Source organism: Antechinus flavipes, chromosome 1 (assembly GCF_016432865.1).
Source record: "Antechinus flavipes isolate AdamAnt ecotype Samford, QLD, Australia chromosome 1, AdamAnt_v2, whole genome shotgun sequence".
Classification (NCBI taxonomy): domain Eukaryota; kingdom Metazoa; phylum Chordata; class Mammalia; order Dasyuromorphia; family Dasyuridae; genus Antechinus; species Antechinus flavipes.
Window position 1 is genome coordinate 151488534 of NC_067398.1, and position 15178 is coordinate 151503711.

At 36.0% G+C, this 15178-nt stretch overlaps 1 protein-coding gene across 4 annotated transcripts in view; it reads left to right on the forward strand.

The window, feature by feature from the left end:
* Positions 1-15178, forward strand: part of MAST4 (microtubule associated serine/threonine kinase family member 4) — an 802919-nt gene that overhangs the window by 225099 nt on the left and 562642 nt on the right. The window lies entirely within an intron of this gene.

Below are 15178 nucleotides of genomic sequence, written 5' to 3' on the forward strand. Positions count from 1 at the left end.
CTTTCCCCATTTTTCTTCTAGCTCCCTTATGAGAGCCTTTTTAATCACTTCTATGAGGTTCATCTGTGCTGAGGAACAGACGATCTCCTCCTTTGGGGAATCACCTGGGGACTGCCTGTTTTTAGTCTCCTCAGGATTTAGAGTCTGCTCTCTATCTGTGTAGAAGCTGTCTAGGGTTAAAGTCCTCTTCAGCTTCTTGCTCATTCTGTCTATTAATCAGAGACAAACTACCAAAGAAAAACAGAAAAAACTGGAGTCTTTCTTTGGGGGGGGGCTGGGTGTGTTATCGAGCTTCCTCTACAGACTGCAGGTGGCAGCAGTGAGGCACTAGCAGGACTGTGCTGCGCCTGCGCTCTGAGATCCCAAAGCGTGCTGAGTCACTGAGGGGGGGGGAAGGGGGGGCGGCCAGGTCCTGAGAGACTCCAGCTGTTTGCGGTTGTGTTCTTCAGCCCCGGTGTTTTTAGCTTCTCTGCTGGGCTGTTGACTTGCTGCAGGTTCCAAACCTGTAGCGAAGCTCTCCCCGCAGAGACAGCTGCGATCACTCCCCACCCCCTCTCCAGTCTGCTCCCGTGCTCTCACTGCCGCTGCCCACCGCCTGCGCCCGATCTAAAACCGCCCCAGCCCTCCAGTAAAGACAGACCTTTCTTGGCGGATCTCAAGGATGGCTTCTCTTGGTAACTATTTGTGGGTTTTTTTCAGTCAAGCATTGATTCAGAGGCTTGTAATGAAGTGGATAGTGAGAGAAAGCGCGGAGCTTATGCAACTGTGAGCCTCCTCTCCGCCATCTTAACCGGAAGTCAGGAATTAAAAATTAAAGGTTCTTTTCAGACTTGTTCTTTTTTTTTTTTACCATAAGTTTAGATTTACAAAAAACCCACTTTTTTGAGGAAAACAAAACTCCTTCACAATGTGGTTTCTCAGCATTTTTTGCTTTATCATATTCTTATCAGAGATTAAAAGATTAAAAGGGAAATCTTTTCCAAAATGTCCATGCAATTTTAATAATTAAATCACACAACATAGTGAACATTCTATTTATCTTGCTTTTTTGTTTAGTTTTTACAAATTACAAATTAATAAAATATGTGTCTATTTCCAACATCAAACCAGGTAGGTGACATACTCTATCATATGTTAAGGTAGTGCCAATGGAAAGTATCTTTTTCTTTATTGGCTCTGAAAGTAATGTTGATATTATTGACATTGTCCTTTGGTCAGAGCCAGTTTTTGAAGATTTATCAATTTTGCAGTCTTTTCCCACTTCAGAGATTGAAAAGTTCTTTATTGGGGCTGGAGGTAGGAAAGGGTAAAAGCATCTCAAACCTCAGACAAACTATATCTTTGATAGTTATCCCTCTTCCTCCTATGTCTTCATGCTTATTGGAAGTTGCTTCTACAACAAGAGCTCCTTGAATTTGGATATATAAAATATTGAATCTTTATTTCAACATTTTGTTTTTTAGTCATTTTTTAGTTGTGTCTGACTCTTTGTGCTCCCATTTGGGCTTTTCTTGGCAAGGATCCTAGAGTAGTTTGTCATTTCCTTTTCCAGCTCATTTTACAGATGGGGAAACTGAGGCAGACATAAGTGATTCCTCAGTTTCCAAAATTACATGGATAATAAGTAACAACTACATCTGAGCCCAGAACCTCTAACTTCAAATCCATTCCTAGAATGGATTTTAGAACCTTCCTATTATATGATGATTCTACTTTCAATTTTTTTTAATAGTATATGGTGGTAAACTGACTTTTGCTTAGCATTGTATTATTATCTTGTTTGCCTCAGAGCCAACTTGAAGGAAGATTGCATTGTTTTCCTCTGCCTTACTATTTAATATTTCTCTTCTTTCCACACATCCCTAATATCGATCACTGTTCCAATTGTCCTGATCTTTAACTTACCACCGAACCCAAATGGCTCTGGTGGAGACGGTGAGGTTGATGACCTTGCACTGCCCTCCCTTACTTCAATGCAATTCACCTGCATAGTGGTATCATTTTCCTGATGTCATGGTCCTCTTTCAGAACAAAAGACAAACAGCAATCACTTCCATCAATCAATCAATATTTATTAAGTTCTAATTATATCCTAAGCATGGATATTTTTAAAAAAAAGAAAGAAAGAAAGAAAAAGAAAAGAAAAAAAAAGAGGGTTAAAGATAGTCCATGCTCTCAAGGAATTTATAATCTAATGTAAGCAAACAGAGAAAACAAGCCACATATAGGATAAATGGGGAGAAATTAACTGAAAGAAGGCATTAGAATTAGAAAAGGCTTTCAATGAAAGAAGGGGTTTTAGTTAAGATTTATAGGAAGCCAAGATGGTTAGTAGAATGGAAGTGGGAGAACATTTCAGTTGGGATTGGTTATGGTGGCAGCAGTGGGACTAGAGAAAATGCCTAGAGCATGGAGATGGAGGTTGTTTTGACTCAGCTGGACCTTCCCTTTAGGTAAGAACTGACCTTTCTCATCTCTACTCTCATCATCCCAATTGAGTTGCCTAGTGTCCTATTCCTCCTGGACTCTGCTAGGAGACTCAAATTTCAAAAATATGTTCAAGCTGAGATGTTATTGGATGATAACAGCTTGATACCTTATCTGTCCCAAATACATTTTTATCTTAGCAGAGTCTTGTTTTTCCATTCATTCATAGTTCTAAGATCATAGACCTAAGGCTGGAATGGAACTCAGAGTCCAACTGCTCTAATCTTTCCATTTTACAGTAGCAGAGCACTTCATTTTAATAAGCATATATTAGTCTCTACTGTGTACCAAGCCTTTGATAGCTGTTGAGAATAAGAAGACCATGAATAACTAAATAAATTAGAAACATCAAAAAGAGATGTTTTGCCTCCAGAACTTTGTTTATTAGGAGGAAGCAATGTATACACAGAAAAGCAAATAGGCAAAACACTTATTAAGCACTTCCTGTATGCCTTCCAATAAACCATTTGCTGGGCATATAAACAGAAGCAAGCAAGAAAGTCTCTGCCGTTGAAGAGCTTGTACTTCTAATGGGGGAGAGCACATAAAGGGGAGCTAGAAAGTACATGATGTTAGGAATGTGTTCAGTCCAAGGCATGGTTTAGAACTAGTTGTTTGTCTCTGGGAAGTGAGGTGGAGACCTGGTTCTAGGTAAGGTAGGGCAGAAGCTTATCTCAGGGAAGAATTTAAATTCCTTGTAACAATACTGGTTGGCATAGGGTTTTGGAGTTTTCCCCCATCTTTTCAATCCATCACATTGGATAGTGCATTTTTTCACTTCCCTTAAAACAACTTGGGCTGCCATATATGTCCAAATATGGCTTATAAAGTAAAGGGCAGGAAACAAAACCAAATTTTGTATATGAGAGATGTTTGCAACAAGTATGAATATGTAGAAACCATTAAATTACTATTTTAAATATCCTTGATCATAGTAATACTTTATTGATCTAAAAGTATTTATTGGAAGACTATAAACATATTCTTCCATCTGCCTTCTTATGGGCATGAGTTTGACTGAAGAAAATAGAGCTAACAAAATGGAGTCCATTACATAATATTGTTTCCCTTTGTTGATAATTGACTGGATGGGATAGAATACCAATAGAATGACTTGACTAGTCCTGTTGTTGCAGAGCTATCTGAGGGCTATATTTAACTTTGTTGAGTTGTTAGGCTTTCTCAAAAGTTTCCAGAATCTCAGTGTGATTATTTGTCATAGTTGGCTATTTTTCTTTCCTCTCTCTTAAAGCTATAGGCGTACCTCATTTAGATGCTGTGTTTTTGTGAATTCTTTGAAGTACATAGTCTTTCTGTTGATGTAGATTGAAACTCATCCATACCTTTTATCTTCTTTCTGTCTTTGTATAAATTATGCATTTGCAAAGGGGGTGTTCAGAATGTTGGCATCCTTTTTCTAGTTTTTTCTTTTAAAAATATTAATTTTTATTTACATTCTTTTCTTTTTAAATTGAATTCCAGATTTTCTTCCTCCCTCTTACACCTACTAAGAAAGGAAGCAAAATGATATCAGTTATGTATGGGAAATCATGCAAAACATTTCCATATTCGCCATGTCACATAAGAACGTGATAAAATTATACTTCAGTTTGATTCAGAGTTCATCACTTAGCATTTTTTTTTCATCGTGAGTTCTTTGGAATTATCTTGAATTATTGTATTGATCAGAATAGCCAAGTCTTTTACAATTGATCATCATTACAACGTCAATGTTTCTATGCATAATGATCTCCCAGTTCTTCTCACTTCACTTTTCATCAGTTCCTATGTTTTGCTATGTCCTTCTGAAACCACCTTTCTACTCTTATTATTCCACAATAGTACTCTGTCACAATCTTATCCACAATTTGTTCATCCATTCTGTAATTGATGAACATCCCCTTAATTTCTAATTTTTTGCCAACATAAAAACAATTGCTATAAATATTTTTGTACATATAGATCATTTTTCTTTAATTTTGTTGGAGTACAAATCTAGAAGTATTGCTGGGTCAAAGGACATATCCATTATTATTGGCCTTTGTATATATTTCTACATTGCTGTCTTGATGTGATTAGAAGAGTTCATAACTCCATCACCGATTTATTAGTGTACCTATTTTCCATTAGTCTCTCTATTGACATTTTTGATAGGTATGAGGTTGTATTTCATATTTTGTTTTAATTTTCATTTCTTTAATCTATAATGATTTAGAGCATTTTTTTCATATAACTATAGATATTTATGATTAAAATAGTCTGTTTATGTACTTTGACTATCAAGTGGGGAGTGGCTTTTGTTTTTATAAATTTGATTCAGTTTCTTATATATTTAAGAAATGAAGTCTTTCTTTTTTAAAAAAATAGCTTTTTATTTTTCAAAATACATGCAAAGATAGTTTTTAACATCTACCCTTGCAATACCTTGTTTTCCAAATTTTTCTTCTTCCCTTCCAACTCCCTCCTCTCTTAGACAGCAAGCAATCCAATATAGGTTTATACATGTGTAGTTCTTCTAAATATATTTCCACATATATCATACTGCACAAGAAAAAATCAGATCAAAAGTGGGGAATGGGAGAAAAAAACAAACAACAGCAAAGATGAAAAAACCATATTGTGATCCACTTTCAGTTTTCATAAACTTTTCTCTGGATGTGGATGCCTCTATCACAAGTCTGTTAGAATTGCCTTGAATCATCTTATTGCTGAAAAGAGCCAAGTCCATCACAGTTAATCCTCACATAATCTTGTTGTTGTACAACGTTCTCCTGGTTCTACTCACTTCATTTAACCATCTGTTCACATAAGTCTTTCCAGGCTTTTCTGCAATCAGCCTGTTCACCATAAGAAATGAAGCCTTTCTAAGAGAAACATGTTGCTAAATATTTTGATATTACTTCATTGTCTATGGTACCTTTTTAAAAAAAGGAAAGTGTAGTTTCCTTGATGATCTCTTTTAATTAGGTCTGTTTTTGCTTTTGTTTTGTCTGAGCTCATAATAGTTACCTTTGTCTTTTTTGCTTCAGCTAAAACATAAGATTCTGCTCCAGCCTTGTATTTTAACATTGTGTGTATTTTTTTATTTCAAGTGTATCTTATATAAACAACATATTTTTGGATTCTGGTTCCTAATCCATTGTGCTTCTGCTTCCTTTTGTGTGTGTGGGTGAACTTATTCCATTCACACAGTTATGATTAGTAACTGTGCATTTTCCTACATCCTATACATTCCCTTCTTTCTCCTTATTCCTTTAAAAAAAAAAAAAACCTGTTCTGCTTCTGACTATTGTCTCCCTTAATGTACCCTCCCCCTTTTATCATTCTTCACCTCAACCCCAATTCTTTTATTACCTTCCCTTCCTATTTCCCTTCTCAAGTTCTTTTGACATTACAGATTTCCTGATGGATCCCAAGGACTGTCATTTACTAACCCCTTATTCCAGCAATGACTTGACCATCACACATTCTCCATGTACTTATCTCTCCATTGTACTGTGGAACTCTTTATCTGTGGTTCTTAGTAGAGGCTATGGTCTTTCATGATTTGAAGCAATAGAGCATAAAGAAAAATGTTCTTTGTTCAAAAGGTGACTTTTTACTGCAAGAAAAAGTTTGGGATCATGAAATATCCTGTGTAATTTCTCAAAAGTTAATCCAGACCACTATCTCCTGTTCAATTATCAATACTGTGTGTTGTTCATGCCTAGTCTGCCTAAGATTTTTATATAGAAGAACTGCTTTAGAGGCTGTCTATTCAACCATATATCATAGCTGCTATTAAAGGTTTTTAACTGGTAGTCTGTGTCTCTCAATATAACTGGTTGCTTTTGAAATCCTATATTTTTTATTGTATGCATTTAAGACTATTATTCTGAGAAGTTTTCTATAAGTTCTTCCAGGCTACTTATTGTTTACTGTATTCCCTACTTTGTGCATAGAAACTTTGTTCCTATGCTAGGTGATGAAGGTTGCAGTTTTGAGAACACTGAAGGATTGACTCTAAAAGAAAGAGGGGAGCCATTCAAAGCTTGCTCAAAAAATTCAGATCTTGTTATCCAATCTCTTCCTCCCCCAAAATGACATTGAGAGAGCATTAATATGCCCACATGTTAAGAAAAATGAAAAAAAAATTAAGGACAGATAATGAATCTCTCTTCAGTCTAGATTCTATGCTGGACATTCTTCCTGACTTTAAAAGATACCTTACTTTTAGCAAGTAAATGTTTCTATTTTATACTTTGATTTATATTAAATATAAGAGGATCATTGAATATTATTTCTATTTCTTTCAAGGAGTCTTGCATGATTTTGACATATGAATGGAAGACTCCTTGTTTGAGAGCCTTTGAGAGAACTCTTTGCTTTACTGAATTTTCTAGTCAACAAACCATAAGCATAATGGGCTCTTGCATTTTCTCTGCCTTACCATCAATTGTGAGACCATAAAAATGTCTCTTGTAGGGAATTATTTACAAAATACATCTTCTAGTTATACTGTAATCCACAATGCCTGCAATGCATATGTATAGAATATTTATTATTTCATTTCTGGAGACTGGGTCTCCTTATTATCCATATTTTAAGTGCCCCCCCCCTTTACTGCTAACCTGTTCCATTTCTTTACTGGGTCAGTTTGTCTCTCCTTGGGCATCTTTCTGCTCTCTGGGAATACTATTGCTACAACTGATGCTTTTTAGCTTTCTGCAGCTTAGAACTCCTGAGCTCAAGTAATCCTCCACCTTTAGTCTCTCCAGTGCTGGTTTTATACATTTTCATCACTTATATAAATTATTCTTATATAATTTTGGAAACAATAAATACTAAAATCAACATGTGGGCATATTAATGCTCTCTCAATGTCATTTTGGGGGAGGAAGAGATTGGATAACAAGATCTGAATTTTTTGAGCAAGCTTTGAATGGCTCCCCTCTTTCTTTTAGAGTCAATCCTTCAGTGTTCTCAAAACTGCAACCTTCATCACCTAGCATAGGAACAAAGTTTCTATGCACAAAGTAGGGAATACAGTAAACAATAAGTAGACAAGTGTTTTGGGTGGACGGTGTATTAGTTTGCATTATTAAAGATATTAGAAGTGGAATGAGATTTTATGATTTGGGATTATAGAGCTCAAGCTAGAAAGGTCCCCAAAGAATACCTAGTTTAGCTACTCATTTAACAGAGGAAGACATTAAAAAATGATTTGGCCAGCATCACGTAAATAGTAGACATCAGAGAGAGAGAGGTAGGTCCTCTGCATTCACGGTAGTGTTTGATATTCTATTAATTTAATGTGAAACATTTTCCACACATTGATTATAACATATCAATTTACATTATAGTAATTGTTGTTATTGACTTGCATCAGTCATGTTTGATACTTTGGGTTTTTTGGGGGAAACCCCATTGGGGGTTTTCTTGGCAGACACTACAGTAGTTTGCCATTTCCTTCTTTAGCTTATTTGACAGATGAAGAAACTGAGCCAAAATAGGGTCATACAGCTGATGACTAAAGCAGGATTTGAACTCATGAATTTGAGTTGGGGTGATGGAGCTAAAAAGCACAGTGGATAAAATGCAGACCTGGAGTCTAGAAAAGTTTGCTATGCATCAGGCATTGTACTAAGCACTTTATATAACTATTACTTCATTTGATTCTCATAACAACTCTAATGATAATTGTTTTTCTCATCCCCATTTTACAGATGAGGAAATTGATGCAATAGAGGATAAATGACTTTTCCAGGAGATTGCACAGCTAATAAGTATCTGAGGTCAGTTTTGAACTCAGCTTTTCCTGATTCTAGGCCTAACATTCCATCCACTGTATCACACAGCTGCCCAGTAACATTGATGTTGGTCTGCTTGTCTTTCTACAGCTCCCCCCCAGCACTGACTATTTTGGTGGTCTTTGATCATATTTGCCAATTTGTTGTCAACCATTTATTCTTTGCCTTCTAACTAAATTGGTGACTTCTTTGAAAATTAAGTTAAGACCATATTGCTTTGTGGTATCATTAGACTTTAGCTGAGTTAATGAAGAGCTTTAATTCACTGAGGCACTTTTTTCTTACAGTTCAGTAGCCTTACATAATAGTAGATTTTCTTCAGGCTGGACTTATTGGTAGCCTCAATGGTAATTTGCACAGATTAAACATCTCTGATTTCTCATTTATTGGGGATCTCAAGGTATAAATTAGTAAAGTTAGAAGTAAAATATTAACATTTTTCATAGAATTGTAGAATTTTAGTTCAGGAAGAGACCTTAGAGATTTTTTAGTTTAATTCTCTCATTTTGTGCATGAGAAAATTGAGGCATCCTTTCCCTCCTTCCCTCCTTCCCCTCTTACTCTCTTCCCCTCTTACTCTCTTCCCCTCTTACTCTCTTTCCCTCTTTCTCTCTTTCCCTCCTTCCTTCCTTCCTTCTTTCCCTTCCTTCTCTTCCTTTTCTTCCTTCCCTTCCTTCCCTTCCTTTTCTTTCTTCCTTCCCTGTTTTCTTTCTTTCCTTCCTTCCATTCTTCCCTCCTTCCTTCCATTCTTCCTTCCCTCCTTCCTTCCTTCCTTCCCGCCTTCCTTCCTTCCTTCCTGCCTTCCTACCTACCCTCCTGCCTTCCTACTTACCCTCCTGCCTTCCTGCAAAGGGGATCAAACAACTAGTGTTAAGTGTCTGAGGTCAGATTTGAACTCAGGTTCTCCTGATTCTAAAGTCTAAGCTCAGTGCTTTCCAGTGCTCCTCATTCATTGTCTTACATGGTGAATTATTATCCTAATTTTAAGTATATGATTTTTGAATAAAAACATCCCATAATTTCATTGGTTAGCCATGAGAAAAAATGAGAGAGGAAAAAGGAAGGAAAGAGGGTAGATCTGTATGGGCATGTCAGAATTTCCTGTCTTTTTCTCTTCTTCCTTTCTTTTCTTTTTCTCTTTCCTCTCCAAGGTTCAACCAATGAACATTTATTAAGTATTGATTATTCATCAATCATCGAACATCAAAAATTTATTAAATACTTACTATATGTAAGCCACTGTACTATAATGGGAGGAGAAACAAGCTAATCCCTTTGTCAAATAGCAAGATATCATATAGGGAATGGGCTTATCATATTGTGAGCAGAAGTTAAGCGACTGCAGACTCTAACCGACAGCAAGTAATAGAGCCAAGCTTTGAACCCAAATCTTTGGACTTCAAATTTAGTGCTCTTTCCTTTTCATCAGGAGTACTGATGATGTCTTGTGCTACAGAGACTAAGAAAGAGCTGGAGACTTCAATTCTTGTCCTGACACAATTTTTCTTGAATTTTAAGATAGGGGGAGCATGTAGATTATAAAATGTCATTTCAAATTTTATTTTTGTTGGTGAAAGCTATAGGAATGTAAATTTAGAAAATAAAAAAAGGATGATTCTTCAAATCACAGAGCATTTAAAAGTGAATAAAAGCATTTTCTGAAAAGATTATCTTATTAAAAAGATTCAATTTTCTCCTTTTCCTAGTTTAACATTTTGGTACCAGAGTAAGAGTTGATATTTATATTAGCAGGTGAAGCTTTGCCAAGAACTTGACAACAAGAGTCATTTGATCCCATGAAACAGAGTAAAGCCTTATTATTCCCATATTTTTGTTCAGTCCTTTTCAGTTTTGTCTGATTCGTTATGATCCCATTTTGGAATTTTCTAAACAAAGATACTAGAGTAGTTTGCTATTTCCTTTTCCAGCTCATTTTGTAAATGAGGGCATTAAGGCAAATAGTATTAAGTGACTTGTTCAGGGTTACATAGCTGGGAAGTGTCTGAGGCCATATTTGAACATAGAAACATTAGTCTTTCTGATTCCAGTCCCAGCACTCTGTCTACCACCTAGCTGCTCTATTACTCCCATATTACAGGTGAGCATCAGTCCCAGGGCCAGTATCTTTTCCTCTTTATACCATGCTTCTTCCCTATTTGTGATACTCAATAGAAGTCCTGCATTTGAAGTACTCCCTTTTCAGATGAAAGTTCAAGTTCATTAGTAACAAGTACCTACTCACCAGGCATTTGTCATGTGGACACATTGTCTCTCATTGTAATGTAAGCTTCCTGAAAATAAGGTTATTTTGCTTTTTTCTTTGCAATCTTCAGAGCTTAGCTAGATGTTTAGCATATAGATACTCTTTTCCACCCTCCCTTTGTCCCTTCCTTCCTCCTGTCCTCCCTCCCTCTATCTACATAGGGTATCATATCCTTACCTACAAATAGTCTTAAAAGCATTTTTTTCTATTTTACATCTCTGAATCATTTCAAGATCCCTTGGGGTTTTCTGGCTGGATTTCTTCCTAAGAATCAGGCTTCAAACCAAAACCAATGTGATTTTAATTGGCCACCAATAGGTTCTAGTCAAGCCCCATTTGGTCATTGTTTCGGTCCTAATTGACTCAGATTGAAGGTAAATACCAGTCACTTTTGCTTTGGCCAGAAACCTTCAAGGTTTCCTCTTTTATTGGTTCATTTATTTATTTAGATCTTTTTTGGATTAGGTGAATGGGGAGATTCTTTGTCTCTATTGCTATTTAGTTTTAATCACTGAGTGGGTACAACCTCCGTCAAACTAAGTCCTGTTGAAAAACCTTAGATTAAAAAGACCAAGATCTCCCATTGCATCCAGGACCATCTCCAGTTATCCTGATCTATATCTGCCCTCTGATCCAAATGTCTCTGGAGGGGAAAATGAGGCAGGTAACCTTCCCCAGCTCTTCCTCACTTCAATCCAATTCACTTGCATGTCATCGAATCAACTCTGGACATCACAGTCCTCTTCCAGAACAAAGGACAAACAGCAACTGGCACTTAATAGTTGTTGATCAGTATGCCTCTGTGAGGGGATGGTAAAAGAAATTGTTGTGTTGTTAAAAAAGACATAGGACAAAATCTCCCTTTTTTTGGTTAGGATTTCATGGGACTTTGTTGGAAGGATAACCTTGAGTGTATTTAGAGCAGACAAGTTTTTGTGTTTTCTTAGTCCTAGTTATTTGAAAAATTGAGAAGAGTAGGAAAGTTAAGTCAGAATTTATGAACCAAATAGACACTCTACAGATCTAAGAATTTTAGAATATTTTCCCTCTAAAGTTATCTCAGGAATATTAAAAAATTCTTCCCTTTTTAGAGCAACTCAAAGTGTGTTTCAGACAGTAAAATTGCCATCGGGAAAGTTTATTCTTTTCGCAGGTATTCCCAAGACCATTTATTTTATAATAAAGGGAGAAGTGAAAATCCAGGCATGAAATATTGCATAGGATTGACAATTTCTTTTACTCTCCCTTCACCCACTGATCAACAAGCATTATGTGCCAGTTGTTGTTTGTCCTTAGTTCTTGAAGAGGACCATGATATCAGGGAGGGGATGCCATGACATGCAAGTGAATTGGATTTAAATGAGGGAGAATTGTAAAAGGTCACCTGCTTCACTTTCTCCTCCAGAGCCATCTGGATCCAATGGCCAGATATAGAACCAGAAGATTGGAGATGGTCCTGGATAAAATGGAATATCTTGGCCTTGAGATCACTCAGTTTGGATTTATTTTTTTATTTGATAACTGTCTCATTATTTGATAACTGTCTCAACCATGAATTTATTTTTTTATTTGATAACTGTCTCATTATAATTGATTTTCTTTGCTACCCCAATGTATTTTCTTTCTTAATTTGAAGACATTCTGAGAAGGGCTCCATTGGCTCTAACAGAAATCCAAAGAGATCCATCATTAACAAAAAATTGAGAATAAAGAACAAAAGTTCCAATATTTCATAGACAAGCAGAGATATGTTTAAAAGGTACAGCATAATACAATCTAATATCTCCTTTTTTTTTGACATTTTATGCCTTATCTAAAAAAATAAAATAAAACATAATTTCAGTAATTTTTTTAAACAGTTAAACTTTAATTTGTCCTGTAAAAGCCACCAAGCCAAGAAGGGTTTTCCAAGTATGCTATATGCCAAGTATGGTGCTAAGTGCTGGAAAATAATCCTTGTATGATTACTCTTTACTAAAAGTTTATATTTGTATAAAAATACTTTGGGTGCACACTCTAATAAAATGCAGTGTACATCTCTAATGGTAAATAATTTATGCAACTCTGAACCATGGTCCTAACTCCAGATCTCTTTTTCCTAAACCAGGGCTGAAGGAACAAAAGAATAAGTTTCTCAGGAGCAGTATTCAGTTCAAAAAACATGTTTTAAGAAGCTCCCACGTATTTGACATCTCGGGCAAATAGAAAGTATGAAAGAAATTTGTGACATAGTCCTTGTCATCCAGGAGAATTTCAGAACCCCCAAAGCCTATTGGGAGTTTTCAAAGCTTTGGTAGCAGGTTGTAGACCAGAAGTGCTTGGAAGCAGTCTTCTGAGGTTCCTGTAAGTGATAACTTTGAAGACTGCATCTGTGCTCCAATGCTGAGCTATGCACATTGCCCCCTTGTATTATGGTGACTTTGGGACTTTAGAAACAGTTGAAAAACATTAAATGGATATCATTTAAAGTGGAGGGCCCAAAGTGGAGGGCTTGATGTCTTATATAAGCTCCTGGGTGTGATGAAATGTTTTTAAAGAGATCATGAGTGTTCGATTCAGTATAGAAAATGAAAAATAAATGGTAGGGCTGCAGTGGACCATTTAGAGATGCTGTGACTAATTGCAAGAAAAATGTTAGAGCCACTGACAAGCTAGGAAAAATTTAGAAAAATGGCCTATTTAGAGAGAGGCCTGGTGGGAGTGTGATCTAATGGTTACATTGGAATGGGATCCAGGGGCTTGGCTCTGTTCTTTCAAATATTTTTCTCCAGAGCTATATGCCTTCTCTCCATTTTCTTAGATGTAAATGATAATTTCCCTTATGCTATAGAGGGGGTGACTATGATTAAAAATCCTGGCTCATGGTTCTACAGTCATATAGCAAAACACAATTTCTTTTCACAATTTCCTATCTCATTTTTATGTCTCCTTCATTTTATATCTTTCCTGGTTTGGTAGGCAAGAAAAATGCTTAAAAAGGCTATGTAAGGAAATCACACCATTGCTGTCTTGAGAACTACCTTCTCTCAGCCTGTTTTCTTTTTCTACCCTGCTAATCTCTAATATAACAATCTTCTCCATGGTAATTAAATATTATATTACAAGTACAGGAATTTAACTTCAGGTGAAAAATAAATGCAGGAGTTGGTGAACCTTATGCAATAAACCATTTACATTTTGTGCAATTATCACATTGAATTAAGAGGAAATGCTTTAAGGAGAGCTGACCTTAACTAAGTGGATGTTTGCCACATTCAGTCTCTGAATCCCAGTGCCTTTAGAGTACTGCTGGACTAGAATATGCCAAAGGTGCTTTGAAGAATGTCAGTGGCACATTGCCACCTTGTGGCCACAAGAGTTTCTCTCTTTATTTATTTGTAACAGAAAAGGCAAATTAGGGGAAAAAAATTCCAGTTTTGTAATCCTCAGGTACCTTGAGCTAACATGAACTTTTATGTTTTACATAAAGAACGTTTTTATTAAAAGTGATCACATCCATAACACCAGTGGAGTCAGATTGATGACATGGATGGGGGTATGCCTTTTTAACATCTGTCTACGCATTTGTATACCTGAAAAGTATGTTTTTCCTAAATATATAAATAAATTTTTTTTTTCAAGAATGGACGTTTTTCTCCTAAAACCTGAGCAGATATTTAAAAAAAATTTTTTGTCTGCATCTGTGATTTCATCAGGATATGGAACTCTATAATGAAGCAATTCTATTAAACAGTATATTGCCCAGTTATTTCCATAATTTCAAATGTCTTTATGACCCCATTTTGGGATTTCCTCTGCAAAAATACTGGTGTGTTTTGCCATTTCCTTCTCCAGCTCATTTTCTAGATGAGGAAATTGAGGTAAACAGGGTTAAGTGACTTGCCCAGGATCACACAGCTAATAAGTGTCTGAGGCCATATTTGAACTCAGGAAAAGGAGACTTCCTGACTCCAGGCCCAGCAATCTATCCACTGTCTCATTAATTACTAAACAAGGCAAATCAGTTATTTTGCAACTTAAAAGTCTCGGTGAGCTGCCTAGAGTACTGAGAGATAAAATGATTTATTCAGGATCAAAAACCTCCTACTTGGATCTACATCTTACTGATTCTAAGGATCATTCTTTATCATTTTTCCATTTATTTGGAAAATTGTTGAATGTTAAATTTGGAGCTGGACGTGATCTTAGAGACTTTTTGGTCAAGTTCATCTTCTCATTTTATAGATGAAGAAACTGAGGCAAAAAAATTAAGGGTTTGAGGCAGAATTTGAAGCCAGGTCTTATAGAAACTAAGTCTTTTATTATAGATACCATAAGAGTAAACATGGCTAATGGTGTTACAGGAGGGATTTCATTTAATAAACACACAAATATGTTTTTAATATCTCAGGAAATGGAGGCTTAGATTAAGTGACTTCCCCAGTTCTAAAATTAATAAATATAGGTGAAAAGACCCAAACCCAGTTCTATCCCGATTCTAAGTCTAGTCTAGTGTTCTTTCTCTTCTCTGATGGAACCTCTTTTCAAATGATTTTGTCTATTGAAAACCCAAAATAAAAGATATTATATTGTTTCTTTTTCCTTGTAACAGATTTCCTTTATTGTATAGTGACAGATGGATCTGTATGTTGGTGGCACT